Source organism: Hypanus sabinus, unplaced genomic scaffold, assembly GCF_030144855.1.
Source record: "Hypanus sabinus isolate sHypSab1 unplaced genomic scaffold, sHypSab1.hap1 H_7, whole genome shotgun sequence".
NCBI classification, from domain to species: Eukaryota; Metazoa; Chordata; class Chondrichthyes; order Myliobatiformes; family Dasyatidae; genus Hypanus; species Hypanus sabinus.
In genome coordinates, this window is record NW_026779048.1 from 172,291 (window position 1) to 189,162 (window position 16,872).

Sequence of the window (16,872 nt, forward strand, 5' to 3'; positions counted from 1 at the left end):
CAGAGCAAAGAGCTAAATTGTACCACAGAGTCAAAATTTAAAAGGGCAAAGAATACAGGACTAAAGGTGCTGGATTTAAATGTGCATAGCTTTTGGAATAAGGTTGATGAGCTCATGACACAATTAGAGATTGGTCGGTATGACATTGTGGGCATCACTGAGTCGTGGCTGAAAGAAGGCCTAACCTCAGTGGTTGGGAAGGTGTTGGAGTCTGTTATAATGGATGAGGTTTCAGGGTACTTGGAGACTAATGATAAAATAAGTCAAAGTCAGCATGGTTTCTGTAAAGGGAAATCTTGCCTGGCAAATCTGTTAGAGTTCTTTGAGGAAGTAACAAGCAGGGTGGACAAATAAGATGCAGTGGATGTCATTTACTTGGATTTTCAAAAGGCATTTGATAAGGTGCCACACATGAGGATGCTTAACAAGATAAAATCCTATGGTGTTACAGGAAAGATCTTTGTATCAAAACAGCAGACAGGAAGGCACAGGCAGTGGTGTGGCTCTGTTGGTAAGAGATGGAATTACACCTTTAGAAAGAGGTGACATTGTGTCTGAGAATGTTGAATCTTTGTGGGTGGAGTTAAGAAATTGCAAGGGTGAAAAAACATTTTGGGAACCATATATTGGACTCCAAATAGTAGCCAAGATGTGGGGTTCAGATTGCAAGGGAGCTGGAAAAGGCATGAAGTAAGGGTAATGACAATTGTGATGGGGGACTTCAATATGCAAGGGGATTGGGAAAATCAGGTTGGTGTTGGATCACAAGAGAGGGAATATGTTGAATGCCTATGAGATGTTTATTTTAGAACAGCTTGTGCTTGAGCTTACTCGGGGAAAGGTTATCCTGGATTGGGTGTTGTGTAATAACCCAGATCTGATGAGGGAGCTTAATAGAACATAGAACATAGACATTTACAGCACATAACAGGCCCTTCGGCCCACAATGTTGTGCCGACCATGTAACCTACTCTAGAAACTACCTGGAATTTCCCGAGCGCATAGTCCTCTATTTTTATAAGCTCCATGTACCTAACTAGGAGGTTCTTAAAAGACCCTATCGTTTCTGCCTCCACCACCACCGCCGACAGTGCATTCCATGCACCCACCACTCTCTGTGTGAAAAACTTGTCCCTGACATCCTCTCGGTACCTATTTCCAAGCACTTTAAAGCTATGCCCCTCGTGTTAGCCATTTCAGCCCTGGGAAAATGTCCCTGGCTATCCACATGACCATTGTAAAGGAACCCTCAGGAGGCAGTGGTCATGATATGATTCAATTCAGACTGCAATTTGAGAGGGAGAAGCGCAAGTCACATGTATCAGTATCACAATGGAATAAAGGGAATTACAGAGGCATGAGAGACGAGCTTGCCCAGGTGGATTGGAGGAGGATACTGGCAGGAATGATGGCAGGACAGGGATGGCTGAAGTTTCTGGGAATAGTTCACAAGGCTCGGATAGATATGTCCCACAGAAGAAGCAGCTCTCTAATGGCAGATGTAGGCAACCATGGCTGATGAAGGAAGTTAAGGACTGCATAAAAGCCAAGGAAATGGCATATTATGTTGTAAAAGTAAGTGAGAAGTTGGATAATTGGGAAGTTTTTAAAATCCAAGATAATGTAATTACAAAAGCTATAAGAAGGGAAAAAATGAAATGAGGGCAGCCAAGCCAATAATATAAAGCAGGATACTAAAATATTTCTCAGTTATATAAGGAACAAAAGGGAAGTGAGAGTTGATATTGGACCACTGGAAAATGATGCTGGTGACAGTAGTAATGGGGGACAAAGAAATGGCTGATGAACTTAATGGGTACTTTGCATCTGTCTTTACTGTGGAAGACACTAGCAGTGTGCCAGAGGTCCGTGAGTGTCAGGGAGCAGGAGTGAGTGTCATTGATATTACAAAGGAAAAAGTGCTAGGCAAACTGATACATCTTAAGGTGGATAAGTCACCTGGGCCAGATGGACTACATCCCAGAGTCCTGAGAGAGGTTGCTGAAGAGATAACAGATACATTGGTCATGTTATTTCAAGAATCACCTGATTCTGGCATGGTCCCCGAGGACTGGAAGATTGCAAATTTCACTCCACTCTTTAAGTAGGGATGAAGTCAAAAGAGAGGTAATTATAGGCCAGTTAGTCTAACCTCAATGGTAAGGACAGATTTGGAGTCGATTATTATGGACAAAGTTTCGAGCTACTTGGAGACTAATGATAAAATAAGTCAAAGTCAGCATGGTTACTGTGAAGAGTAATCTTGCCTGACAAATCTGTTAGAGTTCTATGAGAAAGTAACAAGCAGGGTGGACAAAGGAGAGGCAGTGGAAAGATACTGGTATGGATTGAGGTGTAGTTGACAGGCAGGAGGCTGTGAATGTAAATAACCTTTTCTGGTTGTCTGTCAGCGTTCCTCAAGGGTCAGAATTGGAACACTTATTTTTCACATTGTCTGTCAATGATTTAGATAATGGAATAGATGGCTTTGTGTTAAAGTTGGCGGATGATACGAAGATTGGTGGACAGGTAGGTGGTGCTGAGGAAGCATTGTGATTGCAGCAGGACTTGGACAAATTGGAAGAATGGGCAAAAAAGTGGCGATGGAATACAGTGTTGGGAAATGTATGATAATGCATTTTGGTAAAAGGAATAATGGTGCAGACTATTATCTAAATGAGGAGAAGGTTCAAATATCAGAGGTTCAGAGGGTTTTAGGAGTCCTTGTGCAAGCCTACCAGAAGGCTAATTTACGGGTTGAGTCTGTGGTAAAGAAGGCAAAAACAATGTTGGCATTTTTTCCCAAGAGGAATAGAACATAAAAGCAAGGATAGAATGCTGAGCTTTTATAAGACACTAGTTAGGCCGCACTTGGAGTATTGATGGCATGAACATTGATTTCTCAAACTTGGAGTAATGCCCCCAGCCACCCCCTCCCCTTCCCCTCTCTCACCTGATCTCCTTGCCCACCCATCACCTCCCTCTGGTGCTCCTTCCCCCTTTTTCTTTCTTCCATCGTCTTCTGTCTCTTTCATCCATCAACTTCCCAGCTCTTTACTCTGTCCCTCCCCCCACCCAGGCTCGTGTTTCCCTCCTCCCCCCACATTTTAAATCTACTCCTCAGCTTTTTTTCTCCCGTCCTGCCGAAGGGTCTCGGCCCAGAATGTCATTTGTACATTTTCCATAGACGCTGCCTGGCCTGCTGAGTTCCTCCAGTGTTTTGTGTGTGTTGCTCGGATTTCCAGCACCTGCAGATTTTCTCTTGTTTGTGACCCTATATTGATTATTAGAATCTTAACAAGATTACCAATAAAAGTCATCACTGCTTACCATTAATGAACTCAGCCTTTGATTTACTACAAGGGTCAAATTCTTCACTAAATTAGATCTTGGATTTAATTCAATTTGGATTTGTCAGTATGATGAATGCGTCAGAAAGTCGGATGGCAATGCTGAAGATGAGGTGGTTGGTTTACAAACAGAGGCACTGTGTAGTGAGGAGAAGCTGTTGACAGGGCAAAATTGCAGTCAGCGTGCTGAGTTGCAATGTAAAAGGCAGACAAGGGTGAATACAGGACTGTAAGTTTTATATTTGAAATGGTGCAGTATATGGAATAAGGCAGATGAACTTGCAGCACAGTTGTAGATTGGCAGGTATAATGTTGAAGTCAACACTGAATCACGGCTGAAAGAAGATTATAGCTGGGAGATTAATCCAGAGATACACATTTTTATTGAAAGGACAGACTGGAAGGCCGGGTGTGCCGGTGGGGGGTTTGTGTTGCTCTATCGGTAAAAAAGTGAAATCAAATCATTAGAAAGAAGTGACACAGGGCCAGAATATTTTAGAAATATAGAAACATAGAAAACCTACAGCACAATACAGGCCCTTTGGCCCACAAAGTTGTGCCGAACATGTCCCTACCTTAGAAATTACTAGCATTAGCCATAGACCTCTATTTTACTAAGCTCCATGAACCTATCCAAAAGTCTCTGAAAAGACCCTATCGTACCCACCTCCACCACTGTTGCCGGCAGCCCACTCCTTGCACTCACCACTCTGTGTGTAAAAAAACTTACCCCTGACATCTCCTTTGTACCTACTCCCCAGCACCTTAAACCTGTGTCCCCTTGTGGCAACCATTTCAGCCCTGGGAAAAAGCCTCTGACTATCCACACGATCAATGCCTCTCATTATCTTATACACCTCTATCAGGTCACTTCTCATCCTCCGTCACTCCAAGGAGAAAAGGCCAAGTTCACTCAACCTATTCTCATAAGGCATGTTCCCCAATCCAGGCAACATCCTTGTAAATCTCCTCTGCACCCTTCCTATGGCTTCCACATCCTTCCTATAGTGAGGCGACCAGAACTGAGCACAGTACTCCAAGTGGGGTCTGACCAGGGTCCTATATAACTGTAACATTATCTCTTGGCTCCGAAATTCAATTCCACGATTGATGAAGGCCAATAAGCCGTATGCCTTCTTAACCAGGAGTCAACCTGCGCAGCTGCTTTGAGCATCCTAAGGACTCAGAACCCAAGATCCCGCTGATCCTCCACACTGCCAAGAGTCTTGCCATTAATACTATATTCTGCCATCATATTTGACCTACCAAAATGAACCACCTCACACTTATCTGGGTTGAATTCCATCTGTCAATTCTCAGTCCAGTTTTGCATCCTATCAATGTCCCGCTGTAATCTCTGACAGCCCTCCACACTATCCACAACACTTCCAACCTTTGTGTCATCAGCAAATTTAACAATGAATCCCTCCAGTTCCTTATCCAGGTCATTTATAAAAATCACAAAGAGTAGGGGTCCCAGAACAGATCCCTGAGGCACTCCACTGGTGACCGACCTCAGGCAGAATATGACCCGTGTACAACCACTCTTTGCCTTCTGTGGGCAAGCCAGTTCTGGATCCACAAAGCAATGTCCCCTTGGATCCCATGCCTCCTTACTTTCTCATTAGCCTTGCATAGGGTACATTATCAAATGCCTTGCTGAAATCCATATACACTACATCTACAGCTCTTCCTCCATCAATGTGTTTAGTCACATCCTCAAAAGATTCAGTCAGGCTCGTAAGGCACAACTGCCCTTGACAAAGCCATGTTGACTATTCCTAATCATATTATACCTCTCCAAATGTTCATAAATCCTGCCTCTCAGGATCTTCTCCATCAACTTACCAACCACTGAAGTAAGACTCACAGGTCTATAATTTCCTGGGCTATCTCTACTCACTTTCTTGAATAAATGAAAAACATTCGCAACCCTCCAATCCTCCGGAACCTCTCCCGTCCCCAATCATGATGCAAAGATCATCGCCAGAGGCTCAGCAATCTCTTCCCTCGCCTCCCACAGTAGCCTGGAGTACATCTCATCTGGTCCGGTGACTTATCTAACTTGATGCTTTCCAAAAGCTCCAGCACATCCTCTTTCTTAATATCCATATGCTCAAACTTTTCAGTCCACTGCAAGTCATCACTACAATCACCAAGATCCTTTTCCATAGTGAATACTGAAGTATTCATTAAGTACCTTCGTTATTTCCTCCAGTTCCATACACTTTACCACTGTCACACTTGATTGGTCCTATTTTTTCACTTCTTATCCTCTTGCTCTTCATATACTTGTAGAATGTCTTGGGGTTTTCCTTAATCCTGTCCGCCAAAGCCTTCTCATGGCTCCTTCTGGCTCTCCACATTTCCTTCTTAAGCTCCTTCCTGTTAGCTTTATAATTTTCTAGATCTCTAACATTACCTAGCTCTCTGAATATTTTGTAAGATTTTTTATTGTCTTGCCTGGATTTACTGCTGCCTTTATACACCACGGTTCCTGTACCCTACCATAACTTCCCTGTCTCATTGGAACGTACCTATACGGAACTCCACACAAATATCCCCTGAACATTTACCACATTTCTTCTGTTCCTTTCCCTGAGAACATCTGTTTCCAATTTAAGCTTCCCAAGTTCCTGCCTGATAGCCTCATAATTCCCCTCATTCCAATTAAATACTTTTCTGACTTATTAAAGACTTTTTTAACTTGAATCATTGTGGGTAGAGCCAGGATCTGCAAGGGTAGAAAGACCCTGATGGGAGATGTATACAAACCCCCAATCAGTAGTAAGGATGTGGTCTACAAATTACAATAGAAGGTTAAAAATATACAAGCCAAAAGGACAATGTTACAATAGTCATGGGGGACTTCATTATGCAGGTAGACTGGTAAAATCAGGTTGGTACTGGATTCCGAGAGGGGAATTTCTAGCATGCCTACGATTGGCTTTTTAGAGCAGCTCGTCATTGAGCCCACTAGGGAATTCTGGATCGGGTGTGGTGCAATGAGCCAGAATTGATTAGCATGTTTAAGGTAAAAGAACCTTTCAGGTCAAGTGATCATAATATGATCAGATTCACCCTGAAATTTGAGAAGGAGAAGCTGAAGTCAGATACATCAGTATTACAGTGGAGCAAAGGGAATTACAGAGGCTTGAGAGAGGAGTTGGCCAGAATTTATTGGAAAAGAACTCCGGCAGGGATGGTGACAGAGCAGCATTGACTGGAATTTCTGGAAGCAATTTGGAAGGCATAGGATATATACATCCCAAAGAGAAAAAAGTATTCTAATAGAAAGCCAGAAGTCCTGATACACATTGGTAACAATGGCATAGGTAGAAAAAGGGAGAAGGTCCTGAAGAGAGAATTCAGGGAGTTGAGTTGGAAGCTGAAAAGCAGGACCTGCAGGGTAGTAATCTCGGGATTGCTGCCTGTGACACATGCTAACGAGCACAAGAACAGCATGATCAGATATATTAATGCGTGGCTGACAGACTGGTGTAGGGGGCAGGGCTTCGGGTTCCTGGATCATTGGGGTATCTTCTGGGGGAGGTACGACCTGCAGAAAAAAGATGGGTTACACCTGAACCCAAAGGGGTCCAATATCTGAGCAGGCAGGTTTAATAGAGCTGTTAGGGAGGGTTTAAATGAATTTAGCAGGGGGATGGGAACCAGAGTGATAGGACTGAGGAGGGGAAAACAGAAATAAATCAAAGACAGTGTGCAACAGAGATGATAGGAAGAACAGGCAGAAGATGAGGCTTAATCACAGCCAGTGGGATGATTTAAACCAAAAGCAACAAATTCTAGACTGAGAGTGTTATATTTGAATGCACGCAGCATAAGAAATAAAATGGAAATCTTAAAATCTTAAAATTGAGCTACAGATTGGCAAGTATGATGTTGTGGCCATCTCTGAAACTTGGCTGAAGGATGGCTGCCATTGGGAGCTGAACGTCCAAGGATATACGTCCAAGAATGTATCAGAGAGATAGGTCAGTAGACAGAGGGGGTGCTGTGGCTCTGTGTATAAGAAATAGTATTAAATCATTGGAAAGAGATGACATAGGATTAGAAGGTGTAGAGTCTCTACGGGTTGAGTTAAGAAATGGCAAGGGTAAAAGTCAAGTCAAGTCAAATTTATTTATAATGCACATTTAAAAACAACCCATGTTGACCAAAGTGCTTTACAAACCATAACAGGTGGCTAAAATCACAAATACAAGAAACCCAGATATAAACAACAAGGCACTCAGCTTATAGGCACAAAATAAACAACACACGAGCCTAGGCACTAGCCACAAATCAACCTGATTTGGAAGATTCAAACGCTAATGAATAAAGGTAAGTTTTGAGCCTGGATTTAAAAGAGTCGATGGAAGGGGCAGATCTGATAGGGAGGGGAATGCTGTTCCACAGTCTCGGGGCTGCAACAGCAAAGGCGTGGCCACCCCTGAGCTTAAATTTAGATCATGGGACAGCCAGGAGCCCCAAGTCAGCCGACCTGAGGGACCTGGAAGTAGAATAAGGGGTTAGAAGGTCTGCGATATAGGAGGGGGCCAGTCCATTCAGGGCTTCATAAACAAACAGGAGAACCTAAAAATAAATTCTAAACTGTACTGGTAGTCAGTGGAGAGAGGCCAGGATAGGAGTAACATGGTCCCTCTTCCGGGCACCTGTCAGGAGCCTGGCTGCGGCATTCTGGACCAATTTCGGGTGGGACAGTGACCACTGACTAATCCCAGTATACCGGGAGTTGGAGTAGTCCAAGTGGGAGGATATAAGGGCATGGATGACTTTCTCGAGACCTTTAAAGAGAGAAACTACTTGATTTTGGCAAAAGTACAAAGCTGAAAAAAACTGGCTTTTACTACTGCATTAACTTGCTTGTCAAGAGGACCCTAATGACAGTTGTATATAGGCCTCCAAACAGCAGCCAGGATGTGGATTACAAATTACAGCAGGAGATAGAAAAGGCGTGTCAGAAAGGCAATGTCATGATAATCGTTGGGGATTTTAACATGAAAGTGGATTGGGAAAACCAGGTCCGTACTGGACCTCAAGAGAGAATTTGTGGAATGTGTAAGGGATGGATTTTTAGAAAAGATTGTTGTTGAGCCCACCGGGGGATCAGCTGTGCTGGACAGGGTGTTGTACAATGATCTGGAGGTGATAAGAGAGCTTAAGGTTAAGGGACGCTTAGGGAAAAGTGATGATCCCGTTCACTTTGAAATTAGAGAAAGAGAAACTAAAATCTAATGAGTCGGTATTTCAGTGGAATACAAGCAATTACAATGGCATGAGAGGTGAACTGGAGCAAGTTGACAGGAGAGGGACATTAGCAGGAAGAACAGCAGAGCAGTAATGGCCGGAGTTTCTGCAAAAAATGAGAGAAGTGCAAGACTGATATATTCCAAATAGGAAGAAATTTTCAAAGGAAAGAAGAATGCTACCATGGCTGTCAAGTGAAGTCAGAGCCAAAGTAACCATATAAACATATAACAATTACAGCACAGAAACAGGCCATCTCGGCCCTTCTAGTCCGTGTTGTACGCTTACTCTCACCTACCCGCACTACTCTCCATTCCTTTCCTGTCCGTATACCTACCCAATTTTTTTTTTAAATGACAAAATCGAACCTGCCTCTACCACTTCCACTGGAAGCTCGTTCCACACAGCTACCACTCTCTGAGTAAAGAAGTTCCCCCTCGTGTTACTCCTAAACTTTTGCCCCTTAACTCTCAACTTATGTCCTTTTGTTTGAATGTTCCCTACTCTCAATGGAAAGAGCCTATCTACATCAACTCTATCTATCCCCCTAATAATTTTAAATACCTCTATCAAGTCCCCCCTCAATCTTCTACTCTCCAAGGAATAAAGACCTAACTTGTTCAACCTTTCTCTGTAACTTAGGTGCTGAAACCCAGGTAACATTCTCGTAGATCTCCTTTGTACTCTCTCTGTTGACATCTTTCCTATAATTTGGTGACCAGAACTGTACACAATACTCCAAATTTGGCCTTACCAATGCCTTGTACAATTTTAACATTACATCCCAACTCCTATACTCAATGCTCTAATTTATAAAGGCCAGCATACCAAAAGCAAAAGTAAAAGCAAAAGAGAGGGCATACAAGGAAGCCAGAGCTAGTGGGAAGATAGAGGATTGAGGAAATTTTAGAAACTTGCAGAAGGAAACTAAGAAAGCCATTAGGAGGGAAAGGATGAATTATGAGAGGAAGGTGGCGATTAATATCAAAGAAGATACTAAAAGCTTTTTTAAGCATATAAAGGGTAAAAGTGAGTTGAGTGTAGACCAATAGAAAATGACGCTGGAGATATTGTAATGAGAGATGCAGAGATGGCAGAGGAACTGAATGTGTATTTTGCATCAGTCTTCACAGTGGAAGACATCTGCAGTATACCGGACATTCCAGAGTGTCAGGGAAGTGAAGTTTGTGCAGTTAAAATTACAACTGAGAAGGTGCTCAGGAAACTTAATGGTCTGAGGGTGGATAAATCTCCTGGACCTGATGGAATGCACCCTCAGATTCTGAAGGAAGTAGCTGAAGAGATTGCAGAGGCATTAACAATGATCTGTCAAGAATCGACAGATTCTGACATTGTACTGGATGACTAGAAAATTGCAAATGTTACTCTGCTATTTAAGAAAAGTGGGAGGCAGCAGAGGAAACTATAGACCTGTTTGCCTGACATCAATCGTTGGGAAGTTGTTCGATTCGATTGTCAGGGATGAGATTACAGAGTACCTGGAGGCACATGACAAGATAGGCCAAAGCCAGCATGGTTTCCTGAAAGGGAAATCCTACCTGACAAACTACTTCAATTCTTTGAGGAAATTACAAGCAGTGTAAACAAGGAAATGTAGTAGATGTGGTGTACTTGGATTTTCAGAAAGCCTTTGACAAGGTGCCACACATGAGGCTGCTTAGCAAGATAAGAGCCCGTGGAATTACAGGGAAGTTACAAGCCTGGGTGGAGCATTGGCTGATTGGCAGAAAACAGAGAGTGGGAATAAAGGGATCCTATTCTGACTGGCTGCTGGTTACCAGCGGAGTTCCACAGGGGTCGGTGTTGGGACCGCTGCTTTTTACAATGTATGTCAATGATTTGGATTATGGGATTAATGGATTTGTGGCTAAATTTGCCAATGATACAAAGATAGGTGGAGGAGCAGGTAGTGTTGAGGAAATGGAGAGTCTGCAGAGAGACTTAGATAGTTTAGGGGCATGTTATCCTTATTAAATGTATGATACACTTTCACTCGAGGGAATGTAATGACGATTCTGCACATTTTTTCACTGGGTTCTAATCAGAGAATCGTTGAAATACTCAGCAAGTCAGGCAGCATCTGTGGAGAGAGAAATGTGTGTTGTTGAGTCTGTCACATCAGGAGAATTACAGTGGTATGAGAGAGGAGTTGGCTGAAGTAAACTGGAAGGAGCTGCTGGCAGGGATGACAGAGCAGCAAGGGTGTGCGTTTCTGGGCAAAATGAGGAAAGTGCAGGACATGTGTATTGCAAAAATGAAGATTTACTCAAATGGTAAAGTAGCATAACTGTGGCTAACAAAGGAAGTCAAAACTATTGTAAAAACAAAAGAGAGGGCATACAACAAAGCAAAAATTAGTGGCAAGCTAAAGGATTGGGAACTTTTTAAACACCTACAGAGAGCAACGAGAAGAATGATAAGAAGGGAATGATGAAATATGAAAGCAAGCTCGCAAATAATTTCAAAGTGGATAGTGAAAGCTTTTTTGAGTATGTTAAAAATAAAAGAGAAATGATAGTGGATATAGGACTGCTTGAAAATGAAGCAGCAGAAATAATAACGGGGGTCAAGGAGAGGGCTGATGAACTAAATGAGTATTTGGCATCAGTCTTCACTGTGGGAGACACCAGCAGTAGTCCTGATGTTGTAGTGTGTGAAGGAAGTGAGTGCAGTTACTGTTACAAGAGAGAAGGTGCTCAAAAAGCTGAAAGACCTAAAAGTACATAAGTCACCCAGACCAGAGAAATTGCACCCTAGGGTTCTGAAAGAGGTAGCGTTAGAGATTGTAGTTGCATTAGAAATGATCTTTCAAAAATAATTGGCAACACGAGTGAATCTGCAGATGCTGGAAATAAATAAAATCACAAAATGCTGGCAGAACTCAGCAGGCCAGACAGCATCTATGGGAGGAGGTAGTGACGACGTTTCAGACCGAAATCCTTCATCAGGAGTCAGAGGAGGAGAAATCAGGAGGAACCCTCCTGATGAAGGGTTTCGGCCCGAAACGTCGTCACTACCTCCTCCCATAGATGCTGTCTGGCCTGCTGAGTTCTGCCAGCATTTTGTGTTTTCAAAAATCATTGTACTCTGGCATGGTGCCAGAGGACTGGAAAACTGAAAATGTTACTCCATTCTTTAAGAAAGGAGGAAGGCAGCAGAAAGAAAATTATAGACCTGTTAGCCTGACCTCAATGGTTGGGAAGATGTTAGAGTCAACTGTTAAGGATGAGGTGATGGAGTACTTGGTGACACAGGACAAGGTAATATAAAGTCAGCATGGTTTCCTTCAGGGAAAATCCTGCCAGACGAACCTGTTGGAGTTCTTTGAGGAGATTACAATTAGGATAGATAAAGGGGATGCAGTGGATGTTGTGTATTTGGACTTTCAGAAGATCTTTGACAAGGTACCACACGTGAGGCTGCTTACCAAGTTGAGAGCCCATGGTATTACAGGAACGTTACTAATGTGGTTAGAGCATTGGCTGATTGGTAGGAAGCAGTGAGTGGGAATAAAAGGATCCTTTTCTGGTTGGCTGCCAGTGACTAGTGGTGTTCCGCAGGGGTCGCTATTGGGATCACTTCTTTTTATGTTGTAAAGAATGATTTAGATGATGGAATAGATGGCTTAGTTGCCAAGTTTTCAGATGGTACAAAGATTGATGGAGGGACAGGTAGTGTCGAGGAAACAGGTAGGATGCAGAAGGACTTAGACAGATGAGAAGAATGAGCAAGAAAATGGCAAATGAAATACAATGTTGGAAAATGCATGGTCATGACTTTGGTAGTAGAAATAAATGCGAGGTCTATTTTCTAACAGGGAGAAAATCCAGGAATCTGAGATGCAGAGGGACTTGGGAGTCCTTGTGCAGAACACCCTAAAGGTTAACTTGCAGGCTGAGTCAGTGGTGAGCAAGGCAAATGCAATCATTGTTAGCATTCATTGCATGAGGTCTAGAATACAAGAGCAAGGATGTGATGCTGAGGCTTCATAAGGCACTGGTGAGGCCTCACCTTGAGTATTGTGAACAGTTTTGGGCCCCTCATCTTAGGCATTGGGGAGGGTCCAGAGGAGGTTCACAAGGATGATTCCAGGAATGAAAGGGTTATCATACGAAGAATGTTTGATGGCTCTGGGTCTGTAATCACTGGAATTCAGAAGGATGAAGGGGGGATCTCATTAAAACCTTTTGAATGTTGAAAGGCCGAGACAGAATAGATGTGGAAAGGATGTTTCCATGTTTCCCATTGTGGGAGAGTCTATGACAAGAAGGCACAGCCTCAGGATAGAGGGGCGCCCTTTTAAAACAGATGCGGAGAAATTTCTTTAGCCAAAGGGTGGTGAATTTGTGGAATTTGTTGCCACATGCAACTGTGGAGGCCAGGTTGTTGGGTGTATTTAAGGCAGAGATTGATAGGTTCTTGTTTGGAGATGGCATCAAAGGTTATCGGGAGAAGGCCGGGAACTGGGGTTGAGGAGGAGAAAATAAAAGGATGAGCTGTGATTGAATGGCGGAGCAGACTCGATGGGCCAAATGGCCTAATTCTGCTCCTGACTTATGATCTTATGGTCTAATATTCAGGTGTTCTGTTGGTTTATACAGAACAGAGTGGGAGGGATTAAAGGAAGGGGGCATTACTAGTCAAGGAAAATGTCATGGCAGTGCTTAGTCAGGACAGACTGGAAAACTCCCCAGTGAAGCGTTATGATGGAACTGAGAATTAAGAAACATACGACCACGTTAGTGGGGCTATATTATAGACCACCCACCAGTCTGAAGGAATTAGAGGAAAAAATTATCGTGACATCACAGACTGTTGAAAAAAAAGTAAGATTGATATAGTAGGTGATTTTAACTCTCCACGTATTCATTGGGACTCCCGTACTGTAAAAGGAGTAGATATTATAGAGTTTGTCAAATGTGTTCTGGAAAGATTTCGTAATAAGTACGTAGAAGTCCCAACAAGAGAGTGCGATACTTGATCTGCTATTAGGGAATGAGACAGGGCAGGTGACATTACTTTGTGTTGGGGAACACTTGACGTTTAGTGATCACAGTGTCTTTAGTTCAAAGTAAATATGGAAAAAGTTAGATCTGGTTTCGGGATGAGATTCTAAATTGGAGAAAGGTCGATTTTGATTCTGTCAACAATGATCTGGCAAGTGTGGATTGGGACAGGCTGTTTTCTGCCAAAGGTGTGCTTGGTAAGTGGGAGGCCTTCAAAGGTGAAATTTCCAGAGATCAAAGTTTGTGTGTGACTGTCAGAATAAAATGTAGAGATAACAGATTCAGGGAGCCTTGGTTTTCAAAAGATACTGAGGCCCTGGTTAAAAAAAGAGAGGTGCGTAGCATGTATAGGCAGGTAGGAACAAATGAGGTATTTATGGAGAAAATGAAACGCAAGAGAACACTTGAGAAGAAAATCAGGGCTAAAAGAAGTATGAGGTTCCCTTACAGACAAGATGAAGGAAGGTCCTATGGTATTCTACAGATATGTTAAGAGCAAAAGGGTTGCAAGGGACAAAACTGGTTGCCTGGAAGATCAGAATGGTGATCTACTCATGCAGTGAAAAGAGATGGGGAGATCTTAAATGGATGTTTTCATCTGTATTTACTCAGGAGACGGACACGGAGTCGATAGAAACGAGACAAAGCAGTAGCAAGGTAATGCACCCAATACTGATTACACAGGAGGAGGTGTTTGCTGTCTTGAGGCAAATCAGGGTGTATAAACCCCCGGTGTCTGAGAAGCTGATCCCTTGGACCCTGAGAGATGCAAGGGCAGAAATTGCCGGGGTCGTAGCAGAGACATTTAAATCATCCTCAGTGACAGGTGAGGTACCGGAGGATTGGAGGATAGCTAATGTTGATCTGCTGTTTAATAAAGGCTCTAAAAGTAAACCAGGAAATTATAGGCCGATGAGCCGGTCATCAGTAGTGGGAAGGTTATTGGAAGGAATTCTAAGACAATAAGACTATAAGATATAGGAGCAGAATCAGACGATTTGGCTCATTGAGCCTGATCCACCATTACATCATGGCTGATCTGCCTTTCCTCCGATAATTCTTGTATTGATGGATATGCAGCTCAGGGCATTAGTCACACCCTGCTCAACGTTATGATTCCTGACTTTGTCTGAGGCTGAAACAACATCTGTCTCCATGATCTCTCCACTAACTGTTCTGGCACTTTGTTTCCCATCCTCCTGTAACTCTAGTTTATTGTGCAGTATTAACAAACCTTCCCACCCTAGTCCTCCTCCAGTTCAGGTGGCAACCGTCTCTTCTGTACACGTCTCACCTTCCCTGGAGGAGAGCCCAATGATACAGAAATCTTGTGCCCTCCCTCCTACACCAACTCCTTAGCCACATGTTAAACTGTATGATATTCCTAGTTCTGGTCTCACTAGCACGTGGCACAGGAAGCAATCCTGGGTCACAACCCCGGAGGTCCTGCCATTTAACTTAACACCTAACTCCCTGAAATCCCTCTGTTGAACCTCATCACTCACCCTACCCATGTCATCTACATGGACCACAACCGTCTGGCTGTTCACCCTCCCAGTTAAGATTACTGAGGTCTCAATCCAAGATACCCTGGACCCTGGCACCCTGGAGGCAACATACCAGCTGAGAATCTTGTTCTTGCCCACAGAACCTTCATTCTGTTCCCCGAAATACTGAATCTCTTATCACCACAACATGCCACTTCTCCCCCCATCACTTCCCTTCTGAGTCACAGAGCCAGAGACCCAACCACTGTGACTTTCCTCTGTTAAGTCACCCCTCCCCACCCCAGCAATATCCGAAGTGATATACCTGTTGTTGAGGGGAATTGCCACGGGCTTCTTAACCCCTTTCCCCCTCCTGTGGAGCAGGGGGTAGGGATTCAGATTTCTGGATAACTGGGACCTCTTCTGGGGCAGGTGTGATCTGTGCAAAAGGATCGGGTTGCACTTGAATCTGAGGGGGACCAATATTCTTCCGGGCAGATTCACTAGAGATGTTGGGAGTGGTTTAAACTAATATGGCAGGGGGATGGGAACCAGTTTATAGAGCTGAGGATGAGCCAGTGGGTTTACAAGTAGATGATGGGTGTAACCTGAATGTAAGTAAGGACAAGCCAATGACTGAGTACAAATGCAGACAGAGTAAAGAGTTAAATTGTACCACAGAGGCAAAATTCAAAAGGGAGAAGAATGCAGGACTGGAGGTGATATATTTAAATGCACATAGTATTCGGGATACGGTGGACAAACCCGTGGTACAGTTAGAGATTGATCAGAATGATGTTTTGGGCATCACTGTGTCAATAGGTGGGCTTAACATCAACGGATATACTTTGTATTGAAAGGACAAGCAGGAAGACATAGGTGTTGGTGTGGCTCTGTTGGTAAGAGATGGAATTACATCTTTTGAAAGAGGTGACATAGGGTGAGAGAATGTTCAGTCTTTGTGGGTGGATCGAAGAAACTGCAAGGGTAAAAAAAAAGTTATGGGAATCATACATAGGCCTCCAAACAGTACCTAAGATGTGAGGTTGAGATTGCAAAGGGATCTGGAAAAGGCATGTAATAAGGGTAATGGCACAATTGTAATGGAGGACTTCGAGATGCAAGGGGATTGGGAAAATCATGTTGGTGTCTGATCACAAGAGAGGGAATTTGCGATGGTATTTTAGAGCAGCTTTTGCTTGAGCCTACTCGGGAAAAGGTTATCTTAGATTGGATGTTGTGTAATAACCTGGATCTTATTAGGGAGCTTAATGTAAAGGAATCCTTAGGAAGCAGTGACCGTAATATGATTGAATTCATACTGTAATTTGAGAGGGAGAAGCAGAAGTCATGTGAGCAGTATCACAATGGAATAAAGGGAGTTACAGAGGCACGAGAGAGGAGCTTGCCCAGGTGGATTGGAGGAGAATACTGGTGGGGATGACGGCAGAGCAGAGGTGCCTGAAGTTTTTAGGAATAGTTCACAAGGTGCAGGATAGATATATCCCACAAATGAAGAAGTTCTCAAATGGCAGGGATAGGCATCTGTGACTGACAAAGGAAGTTGAGGACTGCATAAAAGTCAAGGAAAAGGCATATAAGGTAGCAAAAATGAGTGAAAAGTTGAATGATGGAAAACTTCTAAAACCCCACAAAAGGCAACTGAAAAGACACAAGAAAGAAAAAGATGAAATATGAGAGCAAACAAGCCAATAATATAAAGCAGGATACTAAAAG

The 16,872-nt window shown here is 43.2% G+C and overlaps 1 protein-coding gene across 3 annotated transcripts in view; it reads right to left on the minus strand.

Moving 5' to 3' along the window:
• The window catches only part of LOC132386081 (up-regulator of cell proliferation-like), a 41,246-nt gene that overhangs the window by 8,659 nt on the left and 15,715 nt on the right, over positions 1–16,872 (minus strand). Inside the window, exon 1 of one of the 3 annotated variants that reach the window (XM_059958378.1) lies at positions 2,047–2,137. The exons of the other annotated variants lie outside the window; for them this stretch is intronic. The gene's annotated coding sequence lies outside the window, so the exon portion shown is untranslated. Of the gene's footprint in view, positions 1–2,046; positions 2,138–16,872 lie in introns of those variants that run through there. 3 annotated transcript variants of the gene reach the window in all.